The sequence below is a fragment of the Taeniopygia guttata genome, chromosome Z, assembly GCF_048771995.1.
Source record: "Taeniopygia guttata chromosome Z, bTaeGut7.mat, whole genome shotgun sequence".
Lineage (NCBI taxonomy): Eukaryota > Metazoa > Chordata > Aves > Passeriformes > Estrildidae > Taeniopygia > Taeniopygia guttata.
In genome coordinates this window covers 71418691-71434508 of record NC_133063.1, presented here as the reverse complement: position 1 = coordinate 71434508, position 15818 = coordinate 71418691, and the positions used below count along the sequence as shown (strand labels likewise).

The following is a 15818-nucleotide window of genomic DNA, read 5'->3' as shown; positions in this document are numbered from 1 at the left end:
TAATTTCTGCATTTGTGTATAAAACTCTGTTTTTATAAGCTTGTATTTTATGAAAATGTAGGCGGTTTTTTGTCTCCAGACAGTTTTCTGAATTGCAGACAAAATATGCAGCATAGTGGCAATTAACAGTGAATAAACTCCTCCTTTTTTTTGACCTGCCCTAGGTCTCTGTGCAGTGCAGCATTTCCCTCTATGGACTTAGAAGCTTAATAGATGTTAACAGCAGTGTCTTCTTTCTGCTCTCATTTGGACTCTGTAGACATCCCCAAAAGGGCATAATGTAAACAGGTGCATTTACAGGGTGTCCCTTTTCTAGGCAGTAAGACACATCTAGCAGAACCTCTTATGACTCACAGAGGACAAACTCTGGTTTCAGTCACAATAGGTCATCTCTCAGACAGATTTTTTTTTGAGGAATTGACCCAGGTTACTTCTCTGAGTTGACATCTTGTACAGTATACAAACATAAATCAAGAGCAGCTTTTATCTGCCTCATATTAATGATAAAAAGCTTTACAGTTTGACCTTAACAAGACACATATATTCTAACCAAATTCCATAGTATAAAAGTCACCTTTAAAGAAAGAAAGAGAACAAACAGAATAACAAGAATTTATTTAATCGTGTATCCTACAAGGAAGCCACTCATCATGATGTTTATTCTTATAAACAAAGTTCTTTGGCAATGAAAGTTTATTTTTATATTAGTAAAAACATGGAAAATGAACTTTGAAATTCATTAACTGTTTATTTATGCATTTTTCTATTCTAGAATTAGCCTAAGGCTAAAAAAAGTTAGCTTGCCTAAAGGATGTTCATTTAAATTAATAGTGAAAATTTTTCTGACAGCTGGTAATTTGCTTATTTACAGCTTCCATATTCAATCTTCAAATATAGTAGATACAAATTAATAACCTTCATCTTAAGGGCCCTTGTTTCCTTTTGATTATTCCAGTGGCAGAAAGATGAAACTTCCATTTATGTTTCCAATACTCATCTTGTGACATCCTATCCTGTTTTCTTACTTTCACGTAATGTTCAGATATGTTGTTGCAAAGAGGAAATAATTAGTTTGAGGCCAAGTGTATACATAATTCTGAATTACTTGGTTGTGGATTGAAACTATAATACACTGGATTCCCTCTATTTTCTTCCCAAGAGTGATTGTTTTCATGGAACTTTCATTTCATACCACAGGCATAAAACCAAAGTTAGGTGATTGGGTTATTGCAAACACCTAAAAGCTCACACAAACATGAAAAGGGTTCATAGGTCCTGTAGCTAAGAGAGTAATTTTTGGATACCCCTCTGGTTTTCAATTTTTAATGTAATCTTTTTTATGTTGTCCATGATTTTTATAATTTTCTGCATTAAATTACTGCATCTACCATACCTGGGATACTTGTTCAAAAATTGAGCATATCGCTCTTTTTTAGGGAAAACATGAAATCAGTGCTTTTGTAGTCCTCGCTGTCTCCTGATCATCCTGAAATGCAATTGCTCAGTTAAAAACCTACCCCTTAATAAATTAAAATGTAAATCATCCTATTGATGCACACACATGGCCAGGCAAAACAAAGACGGGAAAGTTGTATATTTGTAACATGCACCATAAGCTTTGTAAGGGATGTAGCAGCAGTAACAGTAAAATGGTGACAGGATGTACCTGCACAGAATCCTGGCGATTCAAGGAAGAGATTGCTACATTTGTTGATGTTGCCTTTTCAGTACTATTTTTTTATTTTTACAGCTGGGATTTACATGAGATACATTCAACCACACAAATGTTATGGCATGTACTGGGTACTTTTAATGAACCTCCCTAAATTCTTACATTTAACCCAATCACTGAACACATGATTGAATTTATTGACTGTGTTTTTATATAGGACAATTCATGTTTGTCTAGCAAGTAATTTTGAAAATTAATACCACGAAAATTTCTTCCCAGAGCAACACAGGCACTATATCCCAAATTCATTAAAGGTGATATAAGATGCAGTAATTAATTTTTTTGTGTTTTTTTATTAATGTGATACATATTATTAGAGAAAATGGTAAATCATTTTTAAAAATTAGTAAAATAAAAGAAATTCATAAATGGGTAATTAGTTGGCCTGGGGAAGAGAATGGATTTAGTGACATTAGAACACAGGAAAATACAACCAAAATTATGTGGGCAGCAAAGATATTTGGTATTTATTTTCCTACAAAATAGCTTGAGGGTATGCTGAGTTTCAGAGTTTAGCAATTGACATTAGTATTGAGAAAATGGACAGTAAAAACATTATTTGATAATATTTTTCCAAGTTACTTCTTAGAATAGAGTTCTACCTTGAAAGTATATATTTTCTCATTAAAAAACATATTACCATAGAATGATAGAATAGGTTGATTGAAAAGGACTTGAAAGATGGTCCCTATAGCAGGGATCTTTCCACTGAACAAACTTTCCCAGAGTTCCATCCAGACTGGCCTTTACCATCTCCATGAACAGGAGCTCACAACCTCTCTGGGAAGCCTGTTCCAGTGCCTCACTCTCCTCACAGTAAAGAATTTCATTCTAATATAAAATCTGAACTTCAACTTGAGTCCAATCCCCTTTGTCCTATCACTACAAGACCTTTCAAAAATTCCTCTTATGAGTCTTCCACAGCATAACAGTGAAGTATTAAGGAACACTGTAGTGAGAAGCGAAATTTTTCCCATCTGTTCCAATCTGCTATAGGAAAAAAAATCTCAAAATCTTCTTGAGTTCTGCCCAAATCAGCTGTATGCAAGAGTACCTACTTCAGTCTTGATCTAAACTTTATTAGTCACATCATTTTGTATTCTCCTTTACTCCTAAAATTTATATTTGTAAGGAAAAATTTAACTACATGATTTATAAAGAACATCTGTATAGTGGAATGATACTGTATTTTCCTGTGTTTAGGGGAATGTAGTACATTTTATTTCTGTCTTAGGTACCTGACCTGAAACTCCTGGTATGTGATTTTAAGAACTCTTGATCTTCACATGGCAAATAGAAAAGTCCATCTCCTTATAATTTTTAATTCGTTAATGTCTTAACATCTGTATTGTTTACATTAAAGATCAAGAGCTGTTTTACTGGAAGAAAAACATGCATTTAAAAAAAAAAATCTCGGTCTCCATCATTTATGCTAAATTATCAAATATTTTTACATTGTTACATGTTCTTCATTTCCAATGTCTGAAAGGCAGTAGTAGTTGCCTGTATTTCAGTTTGAAGAATGTACATTAATTTTTGTTGGGAACATAATATGATATGAGACATTAAGAGTTAATTAATGAGGTAATCTGGTAAAAAGTAATTTTCAGCTTACTCCAAAAACTCAATGGGGCACACAGAATATTGCCGAGGTCTGCATAATAAAAAAAATACATCCAAAATAAATATTTAATACACTACTGCTTAAATTACACAATTATGTATACAAATTACCCAGAAATATGCTGGGTCTATACAAAACAAACAAAACAACAAACTGTTAGATAAACACACAGCAAGATACATTTTGGGCCTTGGAGAACAACACATAGACATTATAGTGTTCGGAGGTAAGTTTGTGTAGTTCATCAAAGAAGAGCTGGGTTTACTTGAAGCACGAATGTTCAGTTTTTTTCATGGAATTTCATTTTCCACCAATTCTGTCTTAAAGATTTATTTCATAAATTGGTTTTTCATCCAGTTATACAAGTGTAATCTGGTGTCTCATAATGACGTGAAAATCAAAATAAATATTTAAAATATCATTTCAATGGCAGCACAAAGCCAGGCAGTTTAGCTAATTTCATTGCCTTTTCTTTAAATTTAAATAGTCGTGTACATATTGTTTCCAATGCTATGCAAAAACAACCAAAAATAGTCCCTATCTTAAGAATATAAGAACAAAAGATTATTCAGTGCTATTAAGGGATTATTCTTTATGTACAGTATAGACAACTTTGTGGTAGTATTACCTTAAAAAAGAAAAATTGATATCACAATTCCAGATATAATTAATGTGAGTGAATTTTCTAGTTCTATAAAACCATTTTAAAGTAGGCCTTCTCTGCTAGGCTCCACCTATTGTAAAAATCAGGTGGAACGGGCATGAAACACAGATTTGATTGCAGGAAGTTTTCTTTTCTTTTTTGTTCTCCCCATATTTTGCTCTATTTCTTTAAAATATTTGTTCAAAAATTACTTTTCTCATAAAGAATTCTGTCTTTTATTTTTATAATATATTCAGCATCTGATTTGGGCTGTATTTGGGTGGAATTTTTTTTGGTTTTGGGGGCTTTTTTGGGGGGGTGGGTTTGTTTGGGTTTTTTGTTGTTTTTTTGGGTTTTTTTTATTTGGGAGAGTTGGTTGGTTTTTATTTGGTTTTACCCTGTGTGTTGGGGGTTTTTATTTGTTTGTTTTTTTTAAAATTACTATTAAGGAAAATGATTGATTTTGCTGCTGGCTTTTTTTCTGCATGCTTATACATTTCTGACTGCATCTGAATCTACACTGAAGGAAAAAAAAAAAAACAAACAAAAAATATCTAAAACTAAACCACTACTTATCTCTGTTAAAAATTTGTTTTGGATATTCTTTTACATTATTTCAGCAAATGCACTTTTGCCACAAATGCTTCCAAGAGAATACAGTTTAAGCAAATGTTGGAGAATATTGACTAATAGTGAATTCCAGATGAGAAACTGTGAAAGATCACATACAATGCCTGATACAAAGCTTTTCAGTCACATAAACAGTAAGATGACATCATTCAGTACAGTTACAGTGATTTAATTCCCTAATATATGTTGATAATCATTGCAAATAAGGACTACTTCTTTTTTAAAAAAATATTTGTATTACTGAAATAAATTAAAGCTACTTATGTATTCTGAGATTCTATTTTCATAGGCCCTTAAGAAAAAAGGTTTTACTAAATAGTATCAACTACAAAATAAGTTAAGTAAATAGACATATAATAATAGACAGCACTTAGGTACATTTTCATCAAACCTTGATTGCTGCAAAGTAATTTTTATTAAAACTCATATTGTTCAGTATTATCAGTGTGCTTCTGTCATTTGTTATTTCTCACTTTTTCAGATAGAATCGTTTCATTGCCAAGTATTTAATTGAAACAATTTTATTTGAAAACTTAAAGACCAAAAAATTGGGTCATTTGTCTGAGTTCATTATTATTTTACTTAGGGATGATCTGATATAGTTCTTAATGCTTTTGATAAAGGTAAACTGCTTATTTTTCAGTTTTAAATTTGTCAGACATTGTGGGTTTTCAAATTGTTTAAATAACAAAGTGTTGCAGAATTTTACTTTTAGACATTTTTCTCACAACTGAGTTTTTAGAATTACACATTCTATCACAAAGTACAATGGATTACATTTATCTTTTCATTTGACTTAATCAAAATATTTCTCTGGCTTGCACATACAGTTGGTTAATTGTGTTTCATAATTCCATTTCCCTCTGCTGATTGATCCAATCCAAAAAGAAAAAAGGCATATGGATTTAGGTTCTATTTAGTTGTTTGTTTTTTTTCATTCACATGTCCTGTATTGTATACAGACTTGAACACAGTAAGGAAAGCAGATGTTGATCAAATACTTCCATACAGTTTCACAGGTATCTAAACATATATTAGTGTTCATCCTCATGGGTGCAATGCCTTGTACTCTTGTCCTCACAACTTGAGAGAAGTCAGGTAATGATTGTGCAGTTTAAAATTATGGTTAATTTGCTTTATCGAGAGAGCTAAAATGTAACTTTTTTACTAACACGGTGGAAAGCAGAAAAAAATGCCAAAATGTCAAAACACAAGCACGGTGGAAATGTTTTTACTTTTAAAATATGTATTAACCATAAGGTGGCAGTGTGGCAACTATTTTTAACTGAAGGGGGGGGAAAAAAAAAAAAGAAAAAAGAACCAAAACTCTAATTTTCAAGGTATTAAAAATGTAATATGGCAACAATTTCAGTGTTTGGAAAAGTTTCCTTTTCCTTTTCCTTTTCCTTTTCCTTTTCCTTTTCCTTTTCCTTTTCCTTTTCCTTTTCCTTTTCCTTCTCCTTCTCCTTTTCCTTTTCCTTTTCCTTTTCCTTTTCCTTTTCCTTTTCCTTTTCCTTTTCCTTTTCCTTTTCCTTTTCCTTTTCCTTTTCCTTTTCCTTTTCCTTTTCCTTCTCCTTCTCCTTCTCCTTCTCCTTCTCCTTCTCCTTTTCTTTTTGCTTTTCCTTTTCCTTTTCCTTTTTTTTCCTTTTCTTTTTTTCCTTTTCCCTTTCCCTTTCCCTTTCCCTTTCCCTTTCCCTTTCCCTTTCCCTTTCCCTTAATTGTTTTCATTTTCCCTTCCTTTTCTTACTATTTTTTTTCCTTTTTTTCTTTAAATTATATAACTGAAACAACTTAGGTGGCTGAAAGACTGAAAATCCTAGGTGTGAATACACAATGTGCTAATACATTACTTCTGGCTAGCTATTGTAGAAATATGTAAAAAATATGTTAAATATATGCTCTATGATATATTAATCTGACTCAGAATGAGACAGTTATTAATATGTTTTTATGTACTGAAGTGCATTATTTTCTTAGAGAAGTAACAATTCATTTAAACATCAGGAGAGCAATTGTGTGCATATGCATATAGTCACATAGATACACTCTCAGATGAAAACAATTCCAAAAATAAAACACATTCAAGTAAACTGATCTTGTAAATTCACAAACACCATCCCTCTGATTTCCTTCTCCTATATCTCCTAAACATCTTTGCTAGGTGAGCACTGAAGGTTAGACAAAAGAGAGTTGGGAATTTATCATGGATTCTTCAGTTTTGAAGTATGTATTATCCCAGAAACTTCTCAAAAAAAAACTTGTAAAAATATTAAGTATATCACCAAAATACATATGGAGGAGAGCTCCATCCCTGTTTTTCTCAGATGTTTTCAAGATGTTTGATCTCATTTCTGCAGTCAAAGCACACATATAGAAAGCATTTGGCCATTCCCACTTAATTCTGAGCATGCAGATGGATAATGAAAAATCTGGATCAATACCAAATGTGCAATTTAGATACAGACCGTGTAGTTATTTGAGCTCTTTCCTTCTAAAAAAATCTTTTCTATAAAGGCATGCCTTACAAAGCTCATAAAATTTCAACACAGAAAAATCTCTTAATTTAAAGTTAAATTCAAATATATTAATTGAAAATAAATTAAGAGAAAGAAAGCATGAGAGTAATTTAATGTTCAGAATTGAATGCTCTTTTTTTCATTCACTAAAACACATTACTAATCACTGACTTTACTGTTTGAAGTAAAATTATCATGCTTAAAACCAAATTCCAGTCTCACACTTTTAGTGAATTTTTGCTTTTTATCCTTTGGATTAGGAGTTCTCTTGAAAAACTGTTCTATGCAAATCAGACAATTACCAAAAAAGCAAATAAAACCAGAAATTTGATTGCATTTTAGTACTTTACTGGAAGTTGATAATGTCCAGCAATTATTTATTATATAATAAATAATTTTATTTTATTCCACAAGGCTTCTAAGTATTTGTGACTTCTTCAGAATTTCTTGTCATATATATGAAGGTTTTTTCTAATCAGTAACATAAAACTGTATTTGCGAACATACAAACTTTGCAGTAACCTTGAAACACAAAAGAAACAAACAACAAAACAAACAAAAAAAAATAGGAAACAAAAAATTCATGTGATACCAGAGGAAAAAGTACAGAAAGTGCATGTTACCAAGGATGTATTAATTATGCCTTACACTCTTAGAGTGATAAATTTTCATTTGACTCTTGTGAGAAGAAAGACATCTAGGTGTTTCACCTATAGAACACTATGGTTTCAGTAAATAAAAATTACTTGGTTCACCCACTAAGTGTTAAGCAGAACATTTTTGGAACTACTTAGATATCAGTAAAGCAGCTCATGGTGGGGGGGAAGTATTTTAAAGTGAGATTAAGAAACACCAACCACCTATTCCAGCCCTCACCTCATCAAAAAAACCCTCAAACTCAAAACCAGCCAACCAACTGAACAGCTGCATTTGTGCACATGTAGCATTAGAACTGACTAAATAAATTCAATCAAAAAAAGAAGAATATACTTCATCAGTAATGCAGTGTTGCATAAGCTATTCAGTGCTTTAGATGTCTGAATAAACTGTAGAAAAACAGACCATTTTACTCTTAGGTTTGCACCAGGGTGTTTTCACTGGAGCACTTCTCTCTTGAACCCTTCCTTAAAGAAGCCAGTCCCCAGTCCATGAACATCCTACTGCACTGAGGTGTGTCACCCTACCACAAGAAGGGAGTCTCCTCCTGCAGCCCCTCTTGCTACAAGGCAGCTTGCATTTCCACATCCCTCAGTAGCAAGAAGCTCTTCACCCCATGTAGGTGCCCAGGCACTGGCAGAGAGTACTGCAGGAGTGGCCTCTGTGGAAAGAGGCTGAAGGGCTGTCCTGTGCTGGACACAGATGTGTTGTGTGTGTCCTGTGTCCTGTGCTGGACACAGATGTGTATGTGTGTGTGTGTGTCCTGTGTCCTGTGCTGGACACAGATGTGTTGTGTGTGTCCTGTGTCCTGTGCTGGACACAGATGTGTGTGTGTGTGTCCTGTGTCCTGTGTCCTGTGCTGGACACAGATGTGTTGTGTGTGTCCTGTGTCCTGTGCTGGACACAGATGTGTGTGTGTGTGTCCTGTGTCCTGTGCTGGACACAGATGTGTGTGTGTGTGTGTGTGTGTCCTGTGTCCTGTGCTGGACACAGATGTGTTGTGTGTGTCCTGTGTCCTGTGCTGGACACAGCTAACTCCAGTAGATCCACCACATCCTACAGCTGTGCCCCGCTGAAAAGGTCATGGTACCTGGGGGAATGAGTTCATGGGGAAAATGCTCCAAAAGGGGGAAAAGTAGTGGGCAACATGAGGGTGAATATTAAGGGTAGAGAGAGAAAGGGAGAAGCTACTCCAGGTGCCACCATAGGGATTTCCCTGTAGCCAGTGGAGAGATGCACACAGTGGAGGAGGGAAAAGGAGGAAGATGACCACACCTCCCCCCCTCAAATGTACCCTTCCAACATATTGCCTCAGGTACCTAGAGAAATCGGGAATGAAAACTACTTCCAGGAATGAAAACTGAATCAGGAATGAAAACTGAAGTTTAGCCTGAGAGAAAGGTGATGAAAGGTGTTGTTTTAGTATTTGTATTTGTTTCTCACTACTTTAATCTATTTTATTGGGCAATAAATTAAACTTGTTCTCCCCCAAACTAAGTCTCTTTTGTCAATAAGAGTAATTAGTGAATGATCTTCCTGCCTTTTCCTTGATTTATGAGCTTTTTTCATCTTATTTCCTTCTCCTGTCCTGGAGAGAAGGAATGGTAAATGAGCAGCTGAGTGGACCTTGACTGCTTGCTAAGGCTTAACATCACAACAGGCTTCTCAAACAAAACAGTCACTACTACTGGTCCATCTGCTTTTACAATTTTTCATTAGTTCAGTCATGCCTTTTGCCTCTCTCTCTTCATTATAGGGAGAGGCATGTGTCCCTGGTCCTTGTGCAATATGATTTAAGCAGCACTATGTCATCCTCTAAGTCTGAATAGGAGCATAATATTTCTCAGTCATTTTTTGCTTCAAGTTGATGCACCTTTTTCTTCCCATATCATCCACATTTCTTGCTATCTTCTGTATTCCTTATATGATGTCAGATGTTTCCTCATTTATCTTCTCTTTCGTAACATCTTATTTAGAAGCTTGCTTTCTCACTGACAAATTACACAACCTCTACAAAAAATGAAAGAATGAGACAAGCCTCATTATTTAAAATAAAGTTATGGGGGGGTGGATGGGAGGATGGAAGGAAGAACAAAACTTTGTTTTCTTGCAAGGGTTCACAAAATAATGGAACTGCAGTGGACAATGTTGATTTCTTTGGCCTAGCTTTGGGGATCTTTTGTGCTTAATCTCAGAAATTTGTCTTTGGAAGTTCTGTTCTTCCTCTGTGGATTCCTAGGTACTCTGTTGACATTTCTCTTTCCAAGTCAGACAAAACAAAAACACTGTTTACAAGTATTTTTTGCTTTCTCACATCACAGAAAACATATGAGCCAAAAGCACGACACTTTTTTTTATAGCACCATGTGTTCTGGGGACAAGTGAATCTCGGAACATAGAGATGATAATATGTGAAGAATGGGCCATGACAAAAGCAATAAAATGGAAATTTTCCAGGATATGATCTTTCACTTTTTTTCTCTTTTGTCAACTCAGCACATTAGTAATGAAATAAATCTGTTTCCTTAGCTTTTGTCACGTGGACAAGAAGAATTCTGATGTGTGAAGCCTCTCCAGACTTCTCAGTCTGGATTTCATGCCACTGATTTTGTTTAAACTATATAAGATATTAGTAGAGCTGAGAACCATAAGATGGACCCCATCTCTTCTTGATATAATACTGTCTTACATAGAAGAGCATTTTAAAACATAGCATACGAAAACAAGCAAAAGAAATCTCAGTATGGTAAAGAAAGGAATAGGAATATGAAAGTATATGAGTTTGAATAATGGTCTCAGACTATTTCTATTATTTTCAGAAAAGGTATACTTCCTTTCAGACCCCTTGCTGGCCTTTATTCTTATCTTTCCAGTTAAGAAGAAAGAAACAAGCTCCTCGGGAATAGTTTAGTAATCTGTTTGGAAAGTTATTCTGTGTTCATTTACCAAAATACAGCATGTAGAAAACTAGCCCTATGCAAGCCCAGTTAGCTTCCTGCTTTCTGCAAGTTATTCAGCCCTGAGTAGGCTATGTGCCAATCACCAATAAGACCATTTAAACATTTAGGGGTTTATTATAGTCATAGTATAGCAGACTTAAAATATCCTAGGCCATTTAGTGGTCAATCATTAATTTACTCTGTATTCTTTGCTCCTTCCCTCTGCTCCTAAGTCTTTGTTTCTGCAAAACACATTTTTTTTTTTAAGAAAGCTTAGCTATAGTTGACTTTCAAATATGTGAGAAAGAATTGACAACCATTTCCAACTCAGATTCTTCATGACACCATCAGTCATGGAAAAAAATTTGAAACATATGCAAGGAAGATTGCAGGTCTCAACATTCCAGGAATTATTATGCCATTTCCAGTATACGAAGAGTGTCTGTTATTATTTTCTGCAGGAAAGCTCTTCTACTTAATTTAAATCCCAGGGTTGAATCAAGAAAAAAAATCTAATCGCACACATATTTTTGTCTAAGTCAATTTTTAAGGAGATTTCTAAGCTGACAATTAGTAACTGGTATTTGTCAGGCCCTTTTTTCATTGCTGCAAGATGGGGCACACAAATGTACTTCTCCCCTAAGAGAAGTATTTGGTCAGTATTTCTTTGGATTAACTATGAGTTTTGTATTAGCACTTCAGAGAGTGAAATACAAAGATCAAGAATGGTAGAAATTTCTCCTAGCAATGTCAACAGGAGAAAAACCTTACCTCTAACTGCAAAGAAGGAGGAAAGAGAGATGCCTTAAAATAATTGATAGCAGATCTGAAGGCTGTAATACATTAAAAACTCCTTAGTGAATCTGAACCATGCTAGTCTAAAAAATGTGAACTGTCTCTCACTGTCCAAGATGTGAAGATACTATGCATCTTTACCAGCCAGGCACTCATCTAGTTCTGCAAATTACTGATGTATCAAAGCTCTTAGAATCAATAAATGAATTACAGAAAGTGCTTCAAGAATTTAAAAGAGTTCTAATAGTTTGGTATTTTTACATAATCTTTTCTATGTGTTGAAAGGCTATATGTAAAATGTAAAAAAAAAGAAACCAGTGAAAACTATCGTGACAAGTAGCTTACTTTTATGATCAGGACATCATATTACGCTTGAGCGGACTACATGCTGTAAGCACGTTACCATCATCTGAGTTAATCACACTGAATTCTAATTTTGTTGTGGGATGTTAATTTGGAATTTTAAGGCCACCAAGCACATGTTTTGCCTGAGAAGACTTAATCAGATGATACTATTATTTAGCATATTATTTCCCATGGGCAAATTAAGATTAAGAGTTTATCTCTGTGGAACCTTGAGAATCTAATAAACTAAAGTGAGATCAGATAGAAGATAACAGTCATATACAGTGAATCACATTTTAGTTTATTCAAACAAAGAAATAAATTCTGATATTTGAGGAAAACATCATTAGATGGACTTTCAAGTTTGACACTGAACCAGTTAAGTGTTTATGCAACTATACTTATAGAGAGCTTAGCACTACATTAATTTGAACTAGAAATAAAAAAAAAAAATACATCACCCTTCTTTGATTTGCAACAATGGTATTTATGCAGCTATTAGCTCTATTCCTCTGATGATTCAATGCAATTTGGGATTTAGCTGATGCTATATTTAAAAAATTAACATGTTATTTTTATCTGTTTCATCAATTGTAATTGTTTCAGGCATATGGATAAAGGTATACTTTTTTGATTTGATGAACATATTAATTGTCAAAGGAAGAAAATTTCCTTCTGAAGCCATTAGTTATGACAACTGTATGAAGACATGAAAATTTTGTGAAAGACCTAGTAAAATAATTCACCCGGTGTCATTTTTGTGTGATACTGGGTACATTCTACATTTAAGCTAACTTACCAAAGAAAGAAGCTTTTTCAATGCTAATTTCTAATGCTAGAAATTATCAAGACAGTCTCTCACTGTGATAACACACTGATTACTCACCATCTCTCATTAGTCTTTAGTTGTCAAGGAAAAAGTCATTCTCTGCAATTTCTTTATTTTTCCTCTATATTTTCCTAGGAGAAAATACAAATCTAGGAATCAAATCATGTCTTGCCAAATCACCAAAAACTAGCAGTGTAAAATAACGTGTTAAAAAAATAGCGAATGTGGAAGAAATCAAGATCTTTGCAATAATAGATTTATTATTTTAAAATATTCTATGTTCCTTCCTTTAAATAATTACTTGCATATTTCTTTTCAAAGAATTTCTCTTACAGTCTGAAATTAATTTTAATAATATCATCTAAGAACCATCATCTTATTTACCATAAGTTTTAAAAGATTCCCTCTTCTACTTCCCAAATATAAAAAAAATCAAAAATATTTAAAAAAAAATGCTATGTGGTGTTAATTTCTTGTCTGGGCATCTTTCAGCAAAAAAATTTCATGTTCCTGACTGACAATATTCTACTCTTCCCCTGATTAAAATTCATTTTTAACCTCTATTACTAAGACATTGAATTGAATTAAGCACACTACAGTTCACTGACTCTCACCCTAGCTAGGGAAGAGAGTCAAAACAGGCAGTTCTATCACACACCTTTTCCATTGGACAGCAGAGAGAAAATAAAATAAAAGAAAAGCTCGTGGTCCAAGATAAAGGCAGGGAGATCACAAAGCAAGTACCTTTGTGAGAAAAACAGACTCAGATCAAGGAAATTAATTTATTACTAATCAAAGCAGAGTAGGATCATGAAAATAAAACTAAACTTTGAAAACATCTTTCACACACCCTTTCCTTCTTCCCAGATTCAACCCTGTTCCTAAATTCTCTACCTCTTCCTCTCTACCTCTACCTCTACCTCATGTCTTCATACAGTTGTCATAACTAATGGCTTCAGAAGGAAATTTTCTGCCTTGCCAGTGGTGCAGGAAGGGAAGTTGCAGTCAATTCATTTTACATTGTTTCTGCTAGCCTTTCCTCCTCATGCTCTTCCCCTGGTCCTGTGTGGGATCTCTCTTGTGGGAGACAATCTTCTCCAGTTTTCTCCAATATGAGTGCTTCCCAAGGGCTTCATTTCTTCATTAACTGTTCCAGCATGGGTCCTTTTCATGAGGTCACGAATTTTGTCAGCAGATCTACTCAAGCACAAACTCCTATCTCCATTAAGCCATGAGTCTGATCAGGAGCATGCCTTGGCATGAATTTCCCACTTTTTGGGCATTCCCCTACTCCAGCATGGGCTCCTGCAGGTGCAGAAGGTGAGCCTCTGTTCTGTGGACCTCTATGGGCTATCGGGGCACAGCTGCCTCGCCATGGTCTTTGCCAGAGATTGCAGAGCTTCTGTACATGGAGCACATTTTCGCCCTTCTCTCTACTGTTCTTGGGAGTTGAAGAGCTCTTTGTCTCACATATTCTCACTCACTTCTCTGGTTGCAATCGCCCCAGTGCAGCAGCACTTCTCCCCTTCTCAGATCTGTTTTCCCAGCAGCACTGTTGCTGTCTCCTGTCGGCTCAGCCCTAAGCAGCTGCAGGTCCATCTTGGAGCTAGGTGGCACTGGCTCCATCAGACGTTGAGAAGCTTCTTGCAGCTTCTCAGAGAAACTGCTCCTGTTGCCCCCTGCTTCCAAAAGCTTGTCTTGCAAACCCAATGATGATGATGTTGATAATAATAACTATTATTATTACTATTACTATGAAAAGTAGTGAGAGAAGAATTAAACCTAACAGAAGGCTAACAGTGCACATTACAGCTTGTTACCACTGACCAATTGTCAGCCTATCCTCAAGCTATCCTCAAGATCGGCTGTTTCTGGTCATGTATATACTATACATGACAATCTGTGGCATGGAATAGTCCTTTCGCCAGTATGGATCACCTGTCCTGGCCGTGCTCCATCCAGGATTCCTGTAGAGCTCCTCAGTGGCAGAAAATGTGACACAAAGAAATCCTTGACTTAAGATAAACGTAACTTAGCAAGCACCAAAACATTTGTATGTTGTCAACAGTCTCATACTAAATCCAAAACATAGCACTGCACCAGCAACGAGGAAAAAAAATTAACTCAATACCAGCCTGTGAAAAATATATAGCCTATTGAACATAGATATAGCAACAGTGCTATTATGAGAATTTATTGTGAAAATTCTTGAGTTAAAATAAGTAAAACTCAGTTTAGACAATTATATGGCAATTCTGTAAATTCCATAATTGATTATTTTTTGTATATTTTTGAATATCATTTAGCAGCAAAATACGAATCATGGAATAAATAATTTTTCTTTTTTAAAACTCAATACTATAAAAAATATGCTCCAAAAATTATCTTATGCACATTTTCTTGTTATGCAGCATTTCTACGAGCAGTATTTTACTGCAGTGAGCTTTGGCAAGAAGGAGAAAAAGAATTTCCTAGTGGTTAAGAATGCTCTAGTGTATCAGAAGCCCTACTTTGTATGATTTGTTAACCGTACGACAGCTGTAATGAAGAGAAAATATACCAGTGTTATAACTTGACAGTCACATTTATCTATAAAGAAGGTTGTTTCATATCAGATCCCACCTTCAGCTCTATGAAAATATACTATGATAGAAAGAATTCAAACATCAGGACTAAACCTCCAGAACATTTTTTTCTTTTAGGTATTCAGCTAAAAGACAAAATTCTGTATCATTTTCCAGTTGCATTTTCTAGTCACAAATCTTGTGAACTAGCAAGATCAGTGGAACCAGGGAACATTTTATTTTCTTCAGTTTTTATAAACACATAGAGAGACCCAAGAAGAGCAGTGTAGCATTTAAATAACCACAGTCATATGCAAATGAGCACATATCTGAGTAAAGATAGTGTTTATAATATTATCAAAACCACACTGGCCCATATCAAATCAGCTGTTCCTTCCTGTTTATTTTGACTTTAGAAAATGCTATTTACAAGATATTGGGAAAAGTAGCCTAAAAAATCCTGACCAAACTTTAGGCTTCCATGCCAAGTCTTTCATATCTTCATACAAGATAGTTCCTTCTTAGCTGAAGGTAGCTTCTGCCC

The 15818-nt window shown here is 34.7% G+C and overlaps 1 protein-coding gene across 29 annotated transcripts in view; it reads left to right on the top strand.

The window, feature by feature from the left end:
- PTPRD (protein tyrosine phosphatase receptor type D) overlaps positions 1–15818 on the top strand; it is a 1149749-nt gene that overhangs the window by 332110 nt on the left and 801821 nt on the right. The window lies entirely within an intron of this gene.